Source organism: Coregonus lavaretus (assembly GCF_964263955.1).
Source record: "Coregonus lavaretus genome assembly, chromosome: 3".
Lineage (NCBI taxonomy): Eukaryota > Metazoa > Chordata > Actinopteri > Salmoniformes > Salmonidae > Coregonus > Coregonus lavaretus.
The window spans coordinates 44,920,614-44,934,488 of NC_139990.1; the positions used below are offsets into that span (position 1 = coordinate 44,920,614).

Consider the following 13,875-nt stretch of genomic DNA (forward strand, 5'->3'; position numbering starts at 1 on the left):
GCAATTAAGTTTAATGGGGAAGTTTAGAACTCATTTTAGTTCACAGGGGCAAATTGAATTAAGAGCGCCACATAATTGCAATAACACTGATTCGTCTCCCTGTTAACAAGGAACCCCGGATGACTTAATAGAAAATTAAAACACTGTAATTTAACCTTTTGCTGTGTTGTACATACAGTGTGTCTTACTTACCGGTAGGATCCGGTCTTTTCTTCAGGAGCACTGTGGAGCTGGTAATGAATACATCCACCTATAGAGAGAGACACACAAAGGAACACTGTTAATAAAGACTTCTCACCTTTATTGTGCAGCAAATAAAGACATAAAGATAATATTATTTTACATTCATTACAGCTGGGCTAAGTGCAAACATTTATTGAAACGTGGAAGGTAAAACATCAGAGAGAAACCTGTAGAAAATGATGACTTCAAGCACTAGGCGTTCGGGGTCACGGAGGAGAGAAGAGTTGAAAAGGTCATTGGACTAGTACTGTCCAATGAGGAGCCTGGAACTATGTATCTGCCACGGGGCCAGAAAGGCCTTCTAACTGACCCCTGTCCTTGGTCGGAACAAGCAGAGGGAAGGGGGAAGGGTTGGAGAGACACACCCATTACAAGATGGTTGGACTCAGGTAAATTGGTGCAGTTTATAGCAATCCCTCTGGCAAAGAAAAAAGGAGAGAGAGGGGTGGGGGTAGGGTCTAACACAGATGACTGTTATTAAATCACTGAGGAAGGTTGTTAGCGCACGTCAAGTTGTTTGCAACATGTCATGACAAAACCCAGACTCACTCAACCCATTAATTTGCACTAAAGTCTCCACAGTCACATTTCTGAATGGACTTTTTTTGATAGGCACATAATCTGATGACATCACATTTGATCAATGTTAATGTAATGTGGAAGCTGCCTGTTGACTGACTACGTTACCGTAACAATAATTCATAGACATTGACAACGATTTATAAATCAAAATGGTTTGCTTGCACAGCGGTGTTGTTTTATGGCAATGTACAAAGAAATATGATATTTTTAAGTAGTTGTGAACATTTGTTGTGTACAACTGTTTTACAGTTGTAATATCTAGGCTGCTATATGGACTTACTATGCTAAGAAAGGGGAACAATCAAGTTGATCAAAAAAGAAAAGAAAAAGTCAACAGCACAGTAACAAAAAGTCAACAACACAGTAACAATAAGTCAACAACACAGTAACAATAAGTCAACAACACAGTAACAATAAGTCAACAACATAGTGGGCATTGTGCCAGTAACCGAAAGGTCTCTGCTTCTAATCCCCGAGCCGACTAGGTGAAAAATCTGTCGATGTGCACTTGAGCAAGGCACTTAACCCTAATTGCTCCTGTAAGTCGCTCTGGATAAGAGCGTCTGCTAAATGACTACAATGTAAATGTAAACAATAAGTCAACAGCACAGTAACAATAAGTCAACAACACAGTAACAATAAGTCAACAACACAGTAACAATAAGTCAACAGCACAGTAACAATAAGTCAACAACACAGTAACAATAAGTAAACAACACAGTAACAATAAGTCAACAGTACATTAACAATAAGTCAACAGCACAGTAACAATAAGTCAACAACACAGTAACAATAAGTCAACAACACAGTAACAATAAGTCAACAACACAGTAACAATAAGTCAACAACACAGTAACAATAAGTCAACAACACAGTAACAATAAGTCAACAGCACAGTAACAATAAGTCAACAACACAGTAACAATAAGTCAACAGCACAGTAACAATAAGTCAACAGCACAGTAACAATAAGTCAACAACACAGTAACAATAAGTCAACAACACAGTAACAATAAGTCAACAGCACAGTAACAATAAGTCAACAACACAGTAACAATAAGTCAACAGCACAGTAACAATAAGTCAACAGCACAGTAACAATTACCTAAGCACACAAATGGTGCAGATAACCTTTTTTTTATTATCACATTATGAAACTCACGCATAGTTTTAAATAAGTATTTTGAACTGTGACTTCTTCACTTATAAAAGATTGTGGAAGTTTCCATAAAACATATGTATCTCAGTGAAATATTGCAGTAGTCTCCTGCCAAAACACTCATTCACTAAAACAATCGTAAATCTTACAACAAAGCCGGCGGGGAATTTCACCACAATGGAATCTTTATTTCTCAACGCCAATCCTTCAGTTGAAGCTAAAGAACTAAAAAGACCTCACTCTGCTTTGCATGACAAAAAGGATGTGCTCTCCAAGCTACAATTACCTTTTAAAGTAGACACCAAAGCAGCGTAAGTGGTGGAGAGAGGGCAAACACTAGAGCTCTGAAAAAAAACCTCTCTCCGTTTGCGTTCTTGATTTTATGTTGTGACTTTCAATACAAATCGGGGGCAAAGGTCAACTGGGTTACTCCATAAAGAGAGGAGAAGCTAAGCGTTATGTTGAACACTAGTCTACACTGCTTCTCAACAACACTGCTTGCCTAGATCTGGAGGCATTATTGATGTCAATTTTTTAAAATATTTATTCTCCAAACTAAGTATCTAAAATAACAGCCACTCTTTGACATAGTTACTGATTGGTGATGAACTGTGCTCAACTTAGATCCAGTTTTTATTTTATAAAAACAAATAACAAATGGTCATTTAACTGTGTTGATCCTGGAACATAATTTACAGTAGCTGAGTTGATCCTGGATCGTCATTTTATCTGATTGGTTGATGCATTGTTGATCCACAGACAACAAAATAATGATGATCCAGGATCAAGCCTCTCTTGGAGAAATCAGGACGTTCCCTACTACATATAGCGATGTGTATATGTGATATAGACTTAAAATATGTCAATATGTGTATGGGGGAAAAATCCTTCATATATGGGTGTTTGTGTAATCGCTGTCTGACTGTAGGGACCTATATGCATTTTAAACATTTATTGACCCACCCCCCCGGTACTGGCAGGCCAGAAGGCGCTAATCCTTGTGATGTAGCTGTGCCTAAAGACCACGAGGTGTGCATATTAAAACCTTTTACTGGGGCTCCCACTCCTCAACACCTGCAATCCCCTTACCATTGAGCACCCTGCAACCGCAAGGAACATAAATCACTGTTTGTGAGCAGAATATCTCATCGAGGGCCAGCATTCCACAGCTTGCGCTGGGATTAGAAAATCAAAAGGGCACACGCTCTGACAAATGCTGCTACGCAAGGCCCCGAAGGAAGCCCGGAGTGTTGAGAGGTAGCCAAGGAGGCTCGCTCAGCTCTGTCATTTATAATGGGGTAGGACTGACAGCCGCCCCCGGGACATTACCGCTACAACCCCCAAACCACTGTGCCATCCCAATAACTACAAATTATGGCCCAAACAGCAGCGGAAGGGAAGAGCTCGGGCTAATTGCAGGAAGCAATGTGACACCATGTCTTATCTTCATTATCTTCTTGGGTTTCTGAGATAAATATATGTTTGTTTTTTTTAAGATTGTGATGATGCCTATGTATGTTAATTGAATATTTTAATCTGTTGTCAGGGTATGCTACAGCATGTTATGTATGGTGTGGTTTGTCACTGTCTGTGGATGTATCTGATGTTATGATGATACTGGAGGATTTGCAGTTGATGTGAGTCAACACTGTGATAGAAAATAATTATTTTGTGTGTCCACTGTCCAATCCATCTGAGGGTGCAAAGCTTTGATAAATATAGTATCTAACTCTCTAGTAAAGTCATACTGTATCCATCACACATTTGACAAGAACGGGAACAATGATGTAGGAAGGGGACATGCAAAGACATGACTCAAACCTATCTACCTACAGCAAAATATTGTCCTGTATGTTATACTAAAATAACACTGGAGAGATTTAATTTGCATTTATGGAGTGAATAATTACACAAGTAAGTCAGGTTAAGTCTGATTGACAGAGCCATTGTCTCCGTTGGCCTCACTTCATTTGGACTCCTCCACAGTGACCCCATGCAGGTCTTATGACCACAGGGGTAGTGCCAGTCTCAGAGGATGCTGATTAAGTGGGATAAACCAGCCAGCCCCTCAGACACAAGTGGACTGGGCGTCCTCAGGAGAGTCCCAGTCCCGGCCTCACAGGTCTCCTTCATAGTCTGGTCCCAGCCCCCTACCCCACCCCAGACCTCCCCTCCCCTCAGTGTCCCACCACACCCCTCCTCTCCCCCTCCCCTCAGTGTCCCACCCCACCCCTCCTCTCCCCCTTCCCTCAGTGTCCCACCCCTCCTCCCCCCCTCCCCTCAGTGTCCCACCCCACCCCTCCTCTCCCCCTCCCCTCAGTGTCCTACCCCACCCCAGACCTCCCCTCCCCTCCCCTCCCCTCAGTGTCCCACCCCACCCCTCCTCTCCCCCCTCCCTCAGTGTCCTACCCCACCCCAGACCTCCCCTCCCCTCAGTGTCCCACCCCACCCCTCCTCTCCCCCTTCCCTCAGTGTCCCACCCCACCCCTCCTCTCCCCCTTCCCTCAGTGTCCCACCCCACCCCTCATCTCCCCCTCCCCTCAGTGTCCCACCCCACCCCTCCTCTCCCCCTTCCCTCAGTGTCCCACCCCACCCCACCCCTCCTCTCCCCCCTCCCTCAGTGTCCTACCCCACCCCAGACCTCCCCTCCCCTGTGTCCCACCCCACCCCTCCTCTCCCCCTTCCCTCAGTGTCCCACCCCACCCCTCCTCTCCCCCTTCCCTCAGTGTCCCACCCCACCCCTCCTCTCCCCCTTCCCTCAGTGTCCCACCCCACCCCTCCTCTCCCCCTCCCCTCAGTGTCCCACCCCACCCCTCCTCTCCCCCTCCCCTCAGTGTCCCACCCCACCCCTCCTCTCCCCCTTCCCTCAGTGTCCCACCCCACCCCTCATCTCCCCCTCCCCTCAGTGTCCCACCCCACTCCTCCTCTCCCCTCCCCTCAGTGTCCCACCACTCCCCTCAGTCTAAGTCCTTCACACCCCTCCACACCCACTACACACACCAAACACTCCCCTGTGCACTAACAGTGCTATCATGGGTCACTGTGCAGGACCGGCAGGCCACGTTGTGGAAGGGTTGCTGCAGAATATATATATTAGGCTATTACTTACGGCTCCATTTGATAAGATATTTTGCAAAGTTTTTTGTCTCTCTGTTCAAACACACAAACATGCATACACGCACACACACGGACACACACTTTTTCTTGGTTTTTGAGCCACAATTTTCATCATTTTTATTCATAAAGGAGAGTGACATGGAGTGACGTGAAATTCTAAGATAAAATAAGATATGCATGTACCTTTCAATATTCTGGACTATGAAATTGTGAACAATTGTTTTGTGTGACTCACATTAACGGACAATCTACTGGTTAGGTCCTAATTATAGAATATTATGGCTTTAATATATTTTGCTTATTTTGATTGAAGATGAAATTATAATTTGCTGACATCGTTTGGTAGGATATGCCTGCAATTAAACAAATATTGAAAGCCTGTAAATGAATACTAAAACCCTTAAAGGCCCAGTGCAGTCAAAAACGTGATTTTCGAGTGTTTTATATATATTTCCACACTATGAGGTTGGAATAATACTGTGAAAATGATGATAATGCCCTTTTAGTGTAAAAGCTGTTTGAAAAGGCCGCCTGAAATTTCTACCTGTTTTGGTGGGAGGGAGTTTGGGCCTGCCTGGTGATATCACCAGGTGGTAAATTAGTTACACCAGGTGGTAAATTAGTTAATAGACCAATAAGAAAGAAAGTTCCAAACCTTTCTGCCAATAACAGATAGTTTTCAGTTTTCCCCTCCCACAGACAGTCCTAGCAAGGAGAGAAAGCTATTTTTGTTTATTTTGGACCATTTTAATTGAAAATAATCACAGTAAGGTACTTCGTTGTTACCAAGAAATTATTTGATTTGAGATAAAAACGGCTGCATTGGACCTTTAAGCAGCAGACATATGTCAGAACTATCAGCTGTGCAAGTTTAACACAAAACCATGGGATTATACCACAATAGTCAGGTAACGTGTGTCCTTAAATCTTTTGTATATTAACAGAGGAACACTTAAAACAAGCCTTTCAAGATAAGCGCCGGCTGTTGTACTGGAGCTTTACTCTGTCCCCTAGGACAGCGTATCCATCAACAGATGCCCTCGGGTCTGGGATAACAAATTTGTTCATTCGGGGGCTTACATAACACAGCAGTAGCCTCATGGGAAACCTGCATGGGGCCGGATTTGACATGCTAGTTTCTCTGCTGTAACAAAATTCCAGCCGTATAAAAAAACGACGTGTTTGTTTGTTAGTTTGTTTATCCCCCCCAAAATGTAAATGCACCTTGATCTTAGCCTATTGGGTTTGACGTGGGCTCATATCTGCATTCATATCTATCTTATCTATCCAGATGTTTTGCTTTAGTTTTTTGTCTTTATAGACCTATTAAATAATAATAATAATATTATTAATAATAATATGGGTATATAAAGAATTCCATGATAAAATAAATAACCGAAATAAATAAACAAATACATAGGCCAACATTAGGCTATACTAATAAATAATACTCATACAGATCGTTAGTAGGCCTGTTGACTTTATGCTGTTCAAATTGTACGATATTCACTTCTTTAGTATTTCAAGATGCATCCTACATTTCTACATTAAAGTTACAAAACCTGTGTGTAAAGAACAACAACTATTTTCATCTATAGCTATAGGCTTGCCAACTGCCACATAGCCATTACCATGTTAGGCTACACTTTCAGATTGATGGAATAGCCTAAAACTATTTTTGTGTTGTGTTGTAGTCTACCCGTCGGCCCTATTCATTTTATCACTCACATTTTCTTTATTAATTCACACATAACACAGTGATGCAGTTTATATGGTATAAGTGTAGCCTACATTTGACAACATTTTAGTGGCACTGGTGGCCTATATATTTTTGCCTAATTGCTGTAAAAAATAGACTAGGCTACTGAAAAAAAACACCTCCTCTATGATGAAATCGCACAATCTGATCTAATAGGCTAGTTCTAGTTAGGATTAAGTAAATCTTAAAAACTCACCATTGTATTTCACTCTGTAGCATAATGTGATGGGGAATTCAGAGGTATGAAAAAGTCACGCGTTGTCTTGAGAGAAGTCTGCTAAAAGAGACAAAGCAGTGCCCTCTGCAGGACATGATAGCTAACCTACCCATGCGACGTCATAATTCTTCTTCATCATCAAATTCATCATCGTCATGAGAGTTTGAAAACTGTAGGCTTTTATTTTCCTTCTGACATAATGACATACCCGTTCATCAAGAATAGGGCAATTTTATTTCCATCTTTCCACATACATTTGGTGAGCATATTTCATCCACTTACAGTAAAGTGTGTTGTTATTTTCATTCATTTGATTTCAGTGATTCATTTCAGTGATTCAACTGTTGTGTCACTTAAAAATAGAGTTATAGCCCACGCGACAAAGCCCCCTGATTCTTGAGACTGTTCAACATCCAAAACGTAAATAGAAAGCTCATAAAGAAAACAGTTATGGTTACACAGTATCCCGCTTGAGGAGAACACTTGTGTGAAAGGCCTATGCGCCCTCGGTAGGCTACCTATATCCTGCAGGGGGCATCCTTGGCATGCGTCTACTCTAGCGATCTAGCCTACATCAAAGGTGAGGGTAGGTCTACTCAACACTACCACGTGTTGAGTAGAACCGAGTTTGGCAGAACCGAGTTAGGAAAACCCTGGGGAAATAGGTAGCCTACACTGTAGCCCAGGGGTAGGCAACCCTGTTCATGCACCGCAGGTACTGCAGGATTTTGTTCCAACTAGGCACCACAGCTGACCAACTGAGCTAATTGATCAGTTCAGTGATTGCCTAAATTCAACACACCTGGTCTTCCAGGTTGGTTAAATCAAATACACGAAGTGCCTGCAGCACTCCAGGACCAGGGTTGCCTTCCCCTGGTGTAGCCTATGCAAGAAAGGAAACACAAAATAGGTCAGGTTGCTGTAACCTGGCAGTAGTAATGTTGATAGTAAGGAACTGTAGGCACATTTTACAAAATGGCTGTCATTATTTGCAGGTAATTGCATTATTGACCACATCTCAAGAATTCCAGGAGACAAGTTCCCACATTCCTATAGGACTCTTTATAAGTGAGAGTGCTGAATTTGAAAATTGGCAAAAACATATTTTCATGTTTGCATGATTCATAATCGCTTTATGAGGGATGAAGGGTCTTCGGTACATTTGTCTTTGTGTTGTGGAAATTGATAATCAATATGGTCATATTAACCTTATTAATCATCAATATAACTCTGAAATTCATAGGCTTATAAGCTGCTAACCTTATCTAAATATATTACATTTATACATTTCAGCACAATTACTATATGGATGGACTCACCACGTGCATGTCTAGTATTGCCGCGGTCACGTGCTATTCGGAACTCTGAAATTACACTTCTGAAATTACACTTCTCTGTTTCTCTCTTTATCTACCCTGACCAGTGTTAGGGCTTTAAAATCCTGGGGTGAGTTCAGCCCCTGTCACAGGACTGTATATTGCCATGGACATTGGACAACATTGTACACACAAACCCCTAAAATGCAGATGATGATCAACCCCTGGGCCCCATAGTCCCAAAGGACAACACCTAGGCCTACAGTCTGGATCATCAGTTCAATACAATTGTATTGCATTTAACAGTGTGATCTGGATGTTGAATATTGTCCAAACACAATTCTACATCAATGCAGGTGAATTTATTCAACACACTTACCCTGGATTGCAATTTAGGTTATTCCACTACCTACAGTTGCCATGCTCTTTCTATAGTCAACTAGTAATTCTTATAAAATATGGTTTGAAAAGACCTACAACTACTGAGCAATTTGGGAAGATTTGTTTTTCCAGGAGGGATTTTCTCTTTGAAGATGCACGGGAGCTTGAGCATCTGTATGGTCGTCGGCAAGGAAACGAGACGCAGCACCGCCCCCTAACATTGTACTGCAAAGGAAAATCTTGCTCAGGGGAGCGTGCATACCTCTCACGTCAATCATGATTAGTTCGCCAAGTAGTGAGAAACTGTTACATACTTGAAGTAAAGCTATATAGTGACAAAAGTTTAAAGTTTAGTGGCAAGGAGTTGTCAGGAAACAACATGTCTGACGAGGAGAATGTTCCCCTCTTTCGGGAGGATGACAAGAGTAAAGTTTATAGGGAAAAAAGTTTGTCGGATTTTGGAAGTGAGGCAGGAAACCTGGGAGAAGAAGTGTGTTGCATTCGAGGATAACCAGACAGTTCTGAAAAGCTTCTTCGAAAAGCAAGGTAATGTGATGTTTTTTACTATACTATCGACTGGTGCCCGCGACTGCTTCTACTGAGGTAAGGCTGGGCACGTTACTTAGTAACTTTAGTACTTTAATGTGTTATTAGTGTTGTAAACACATTATTGTTTTGGGTCTATGGGCAAGGTGACATTGTAAATTATAGTTTTCCTTGACTCTTTTTATACAGTAGAACATTGTCATGGCTACTGCCTTTGTAAATCAATCTTTAGGCCTTACCTGCTCCTTAAAACAAATAATGTTATGTTCTCAAAAAGAGATCTGTGTCCATCATTGCTGAAACCTGCAGGAAACTTACTTTTTGGCTTGGTCTCCCAGCCTTTTCTTCCACAGCTGTCATTCACTGTTGAACAGGTAATAAAGTGTTTGTTTTGACCTAGTCACCAATCCGTATTAGTCAGTCAGACGGTCCAAAAATTAATTCTGACCTGATTTAAGTTCAATCATTAAACAACTAGCTTGAAATAAGGTTAGACCTATATTGATAGATTAAATGAAATATGTATCGCTGCTTGTTTATACCAAAGACCAATAAACATCAATCGAGATTTTGCCTTCTCTATTTGGTCAAGGTGACAAAATATCCACAAGTAGTCATGGTATTAAGATGTAGTCATGTGGATATTTTTTGTTTGCGTGTTTATCCCGAAGACCAAAAACGTGAACATATAGAGAAGGCCTACTTTGCCTAATCTAATTTGTCACTGTGTGTGTGCCACTACTGTCCAATGAGAAGAACCGTCAGACGTGATGTCACAAGATGTGGCCGGCCATTCAGAGAACATGAGGAACAAGGTTCAATGTCTTTGAGTGATTTTAGGGCATTTATCTTATGAATCAGGCATGATAGCCATGACCGGAAAACATTGTTTATTGGTGGCGCTATGATCAGGAGAAAACATTACACACACTTCAGAGGCTATCTCACAAGACTTGACCTCTAATTTAGTCAGCACTATCAACTGTTTTAACATTACATCCATGCTTCCCATTCCCTCCAAGTCTGGATGAGCTGGAGCAGTTTCTGCGGGCCACAGATGAGGGGCTGAGGCAGGCTGTGTCTGAGGAGGACCATGGTGGCTTAGTGGAAGTGATGGGATACCTGCTGGTGGTCAGGGACAGACAGGTGGTCACAGACAGGCTGTTTGACCCTCTCAAAGACACCGTCATCCTGCTGGAGAGATATGGAGAGACCATCCCAGAGCTGGTCTACTCCCAACTGGAGGTGAGGACCTGGTCTACTCCCAACTGGAGGTGAGGACCTGGACTACTCCCAACTGGAGGTGAGGACCTGGTCTACTCCCAACTGGAGGTGAGGACCTGGTCTACTCCCAACTGGAGGTGAGGACCTGGACTACTCCCAACTGGAGGTGAGGACCTGGACTACTCCCAACTGGAGGTGAGGACCTGGTCTACTCCCAACTGGAGGTGAGGACCTGGACTACTCCCAACTGGAGGTGAGGACCTGGACTACTCCCAACTGGAGGTGAGGACCTGGTCTACTCCCAACTGGAGGTGAGGACCTGGACTACTCCCAACTGGAGGTGAGGACCTGGACTACTCCCAACTGGAGGTGAGGACCTGGACTACTCCCAACTGGGGGTGAGGACCTGGACTACTCCCAACTGGGGGTGAGGACCTGGACTACTCCCAACTGGGGGCGAGGACCTGGTCTACTCCCAACTGGAGGTGAGGACCTGGACTACTCCCAACTGGAGTTGAGGACCTGGACTACTCCCAACTGGAGGTGAGGACCTGGACTACATCCCAAATGGCACCCTATTCCCTATGTTGTAGCTGCAACTGGACATCCTGTCTTCTTCTGCCGGTGTATAGGAACTCCCGGAGAAGTGGAGCGGAGCCAAGAAGCTGGCTTTATCAGTGAGGCATGAGGTGGCACCGTTACAAAATGTGGAGGTGGCTGTTACACGAAGACGATGCACAGCTTTTGAGGTGTGAGGAAGAGCTGAGTCCCAAATGGCACCCAATTCCCTTTATAGTGCACTACTTTTGAACTGGGCCCATAGGGTACTAGGGAAGAGGTTGCCAGTTTGGGACCAACACAACGTTTTTTCACTTATCACTTCCTTTAACCCACAGCTGATCACCTGCTCCATGGACCATTTACGTTATCCTGTTCTACATTATAAAAGGTATCCCTTGTGTAACACTCTACAGATGAACCAGAACAAGTTCAGAGAGAAGTTCAGAACAGAGGCTCCCTTCAGTTACAATGCTGTGAAGCCTTACACCAGTCTGGAGAAAGTAGGTGGTCCAATATCTAGCTTTATATTCATCTAGCATTATATTCATCTAGCATTATATTCATCTAGCATTATATTTTTCAGTTATAATGACATTTAAGTGTCAAGTCTTGAGTTAAAAAACCTATTTAATTGATTTGACAAAAATATATTAAATGTATGAGTGACGGACCTCTCATAAAAACAGTAGATGGTTGTTTTTACTGAATGTACAGAGCATTTATAATTTTCTTGTTGTATGTTGTAGTCTCACAGAGAGATTGTCACCCTGGAGAGAGAGATTGTGGAGCTGCAGGAGTCCACTAACCTGTTTGAAGTGACCGTCTTAGACTACAGGGAGCTCAGACTCTGTCAGAGCGAGATCACTGTCCTTAAACAACTCTATTACGTTCAGGTAACCAGCTCTGGGACATTGTCCTATACGTTCAGGTAACCAGCTCTGGGACATTGTCCTATACGTTCAGGTAACCAGCTCTGGGACATTGTCCTATACATTCAGGTAACCAGCTCTGGGACATTGTCCTTTACGTTCAGGTAACCAGCTCTGGGACATTGTCCTATACGTTCAGGTAACCAGCTCTGGGACATTGTCCTATATGTTCAGGTAACCAGCTCTGGGACATTGTCCTTTACGTTCAGGTAACCAGCTCTGGGACATTGTCCTATATGTTCAGGTAACCAGCTCTGGGACATTGTCCTATACGTTCAGGTAACCAGCTCTGGGACATTGTCCTATACGTTCAGGTAACCAGCTCTGGGACATTGTCCTATACGTTCAGGTAACCAGCTCTGGGACATTGTCCTATACGTTCAGGTAACCAGCTCTGGGACATTGTCCTATACGTTCAGGTAACCAGCTCTGGGACATTGTCCTATATGTTCAGGTAACCAGCCACACTGATATACTAGCTACCCCTGAAAAAACCTTTGGTAACTCTTTAAAGTAGAATGCTTTATTACAAGTTATAAGCATGTCAGTTTGAAGTAAAGAGTTAGCAAAATATCACCGCTATCTGTAAAAAGACTGGAAATAATTCTAAGTGTTTCTGCACAATCTAACCCCAGAGCTGTGGAAGCCCTCTCCTGACTCTTTAGGATAACACCATAATCTAACCCCAGAACTGTGGAAGCCCTCTCCTGACTCTTTAGGATAACACCATAATCTAACCCCAGAGCTGTGGAAGCCCTCTCCTGACTCTTTAACACCATAATCTAACCCCAGAACTGTGGAAGCCCTCTCCTGACTCTTTAGGATAACACCATAATCTAACCCCAGAGCTGGGGAAACCCTCTCCTGACTTTTTAGGATAACACCATAATCTAACCCCAGAGCTGTGGAAGCCCTCTCCTGACTCTTTAGGATAACACCATAATCTAACCCCAGAACTGTGGAAGCCCTCTCCTGACTCTTTGGGATAACACCATAATCTAACCCCAGAGCTGTGGAAGCCCTCTCCTGACTCTTTAGGATAACACCATCATCTAACCCCAGAGCTGTGGAAGCCCTCTCCTGACTCTTTAGGATAACACCATAATCTAACCCCAGAGCTGTGGAAGCCCTCTCCTGACTCTTTAGGATAACACCATCATCTAACCCCAGAGCTGTGGAAGCCCTCTCCTGACTCTTTAGGATAACACCATAATCTAACCCCAGAGCTGTGGAAGCCCTCTCCTGACTCGTTAGGATAACATCATAATCTAACCCCAGAGCTGTGGAAGCCCTCTCCTGACTCTTTAGGATAACACCATCATCTAACCCCAGAGCTGTGGAAGCCCTCTCCTGACTCTTTAGGATAACACCATAATCTAACCCCAGAGCTGTGGAAGCCCTCTCCTGACTCTTTAGGATAACACCATAATCTAACCCCAGAGCTGTGGAAGCCCTCTCCTGACTCTTTAACACCATAATCTAACCCCAGAACTGTGGAAGCCCTCTCCTGACTCTTTAGGATAACACCATAATCTAACCCCAGAGCTGTGGAAGCCCTCTCCTGACTCTTTAGGATAACACCATAATCTAACCCCAGAGCTGTGTAAGCCCTCTCCTGACTCTTTAGGATAACACCATCATCTAACCCCAGAGCTGTGGAAGCCCTCTCCTGACTCTTTAGGATAACACCATAATCTAACCCCAGAGCTGTGTAAGCCCTCTCCTGACTCTTTAGGATAACACCATAATCTAACCCCAGAGCTGTGGAAGCCCTCTCCTGACTCGTTAGGATAACATCATAATCTAACACCAGAGCTGTGGAAGCCCTCTCCTGACTCTTT

At 43.4% G+C, this 13,875-nt stretch overlaps 1 pseudogene across 1 annotated transcript in view; it reads left to right on the plus strand.

Moving 5' to 3' along the window:
- Positions 1-618: 618 nt before the first annotated feature.
- Positions 619-13,875, plus strand: part of LOC311107447 (dynein axonemal heavy chain 11-like) — an 86,899-nt pseudogene continuing 73,642 nt past the window's right edge. The window contains exons 1-5 of the transcript in view: positions 619-632; positions 10,343-10,565; positions 11,177-11,293; positions 11,519-11,605; positions 11,852-11,998. The product of the transcript in view is annotated as a dynein axonemal heavy chain 11-like (transcript). The remainder of the gene's footprint in view (positions 633-10,342; positions 10,566-11,176; positions 11,294-11,518; positions 11,606-11,851; positions 11,999-13,875) is intronic.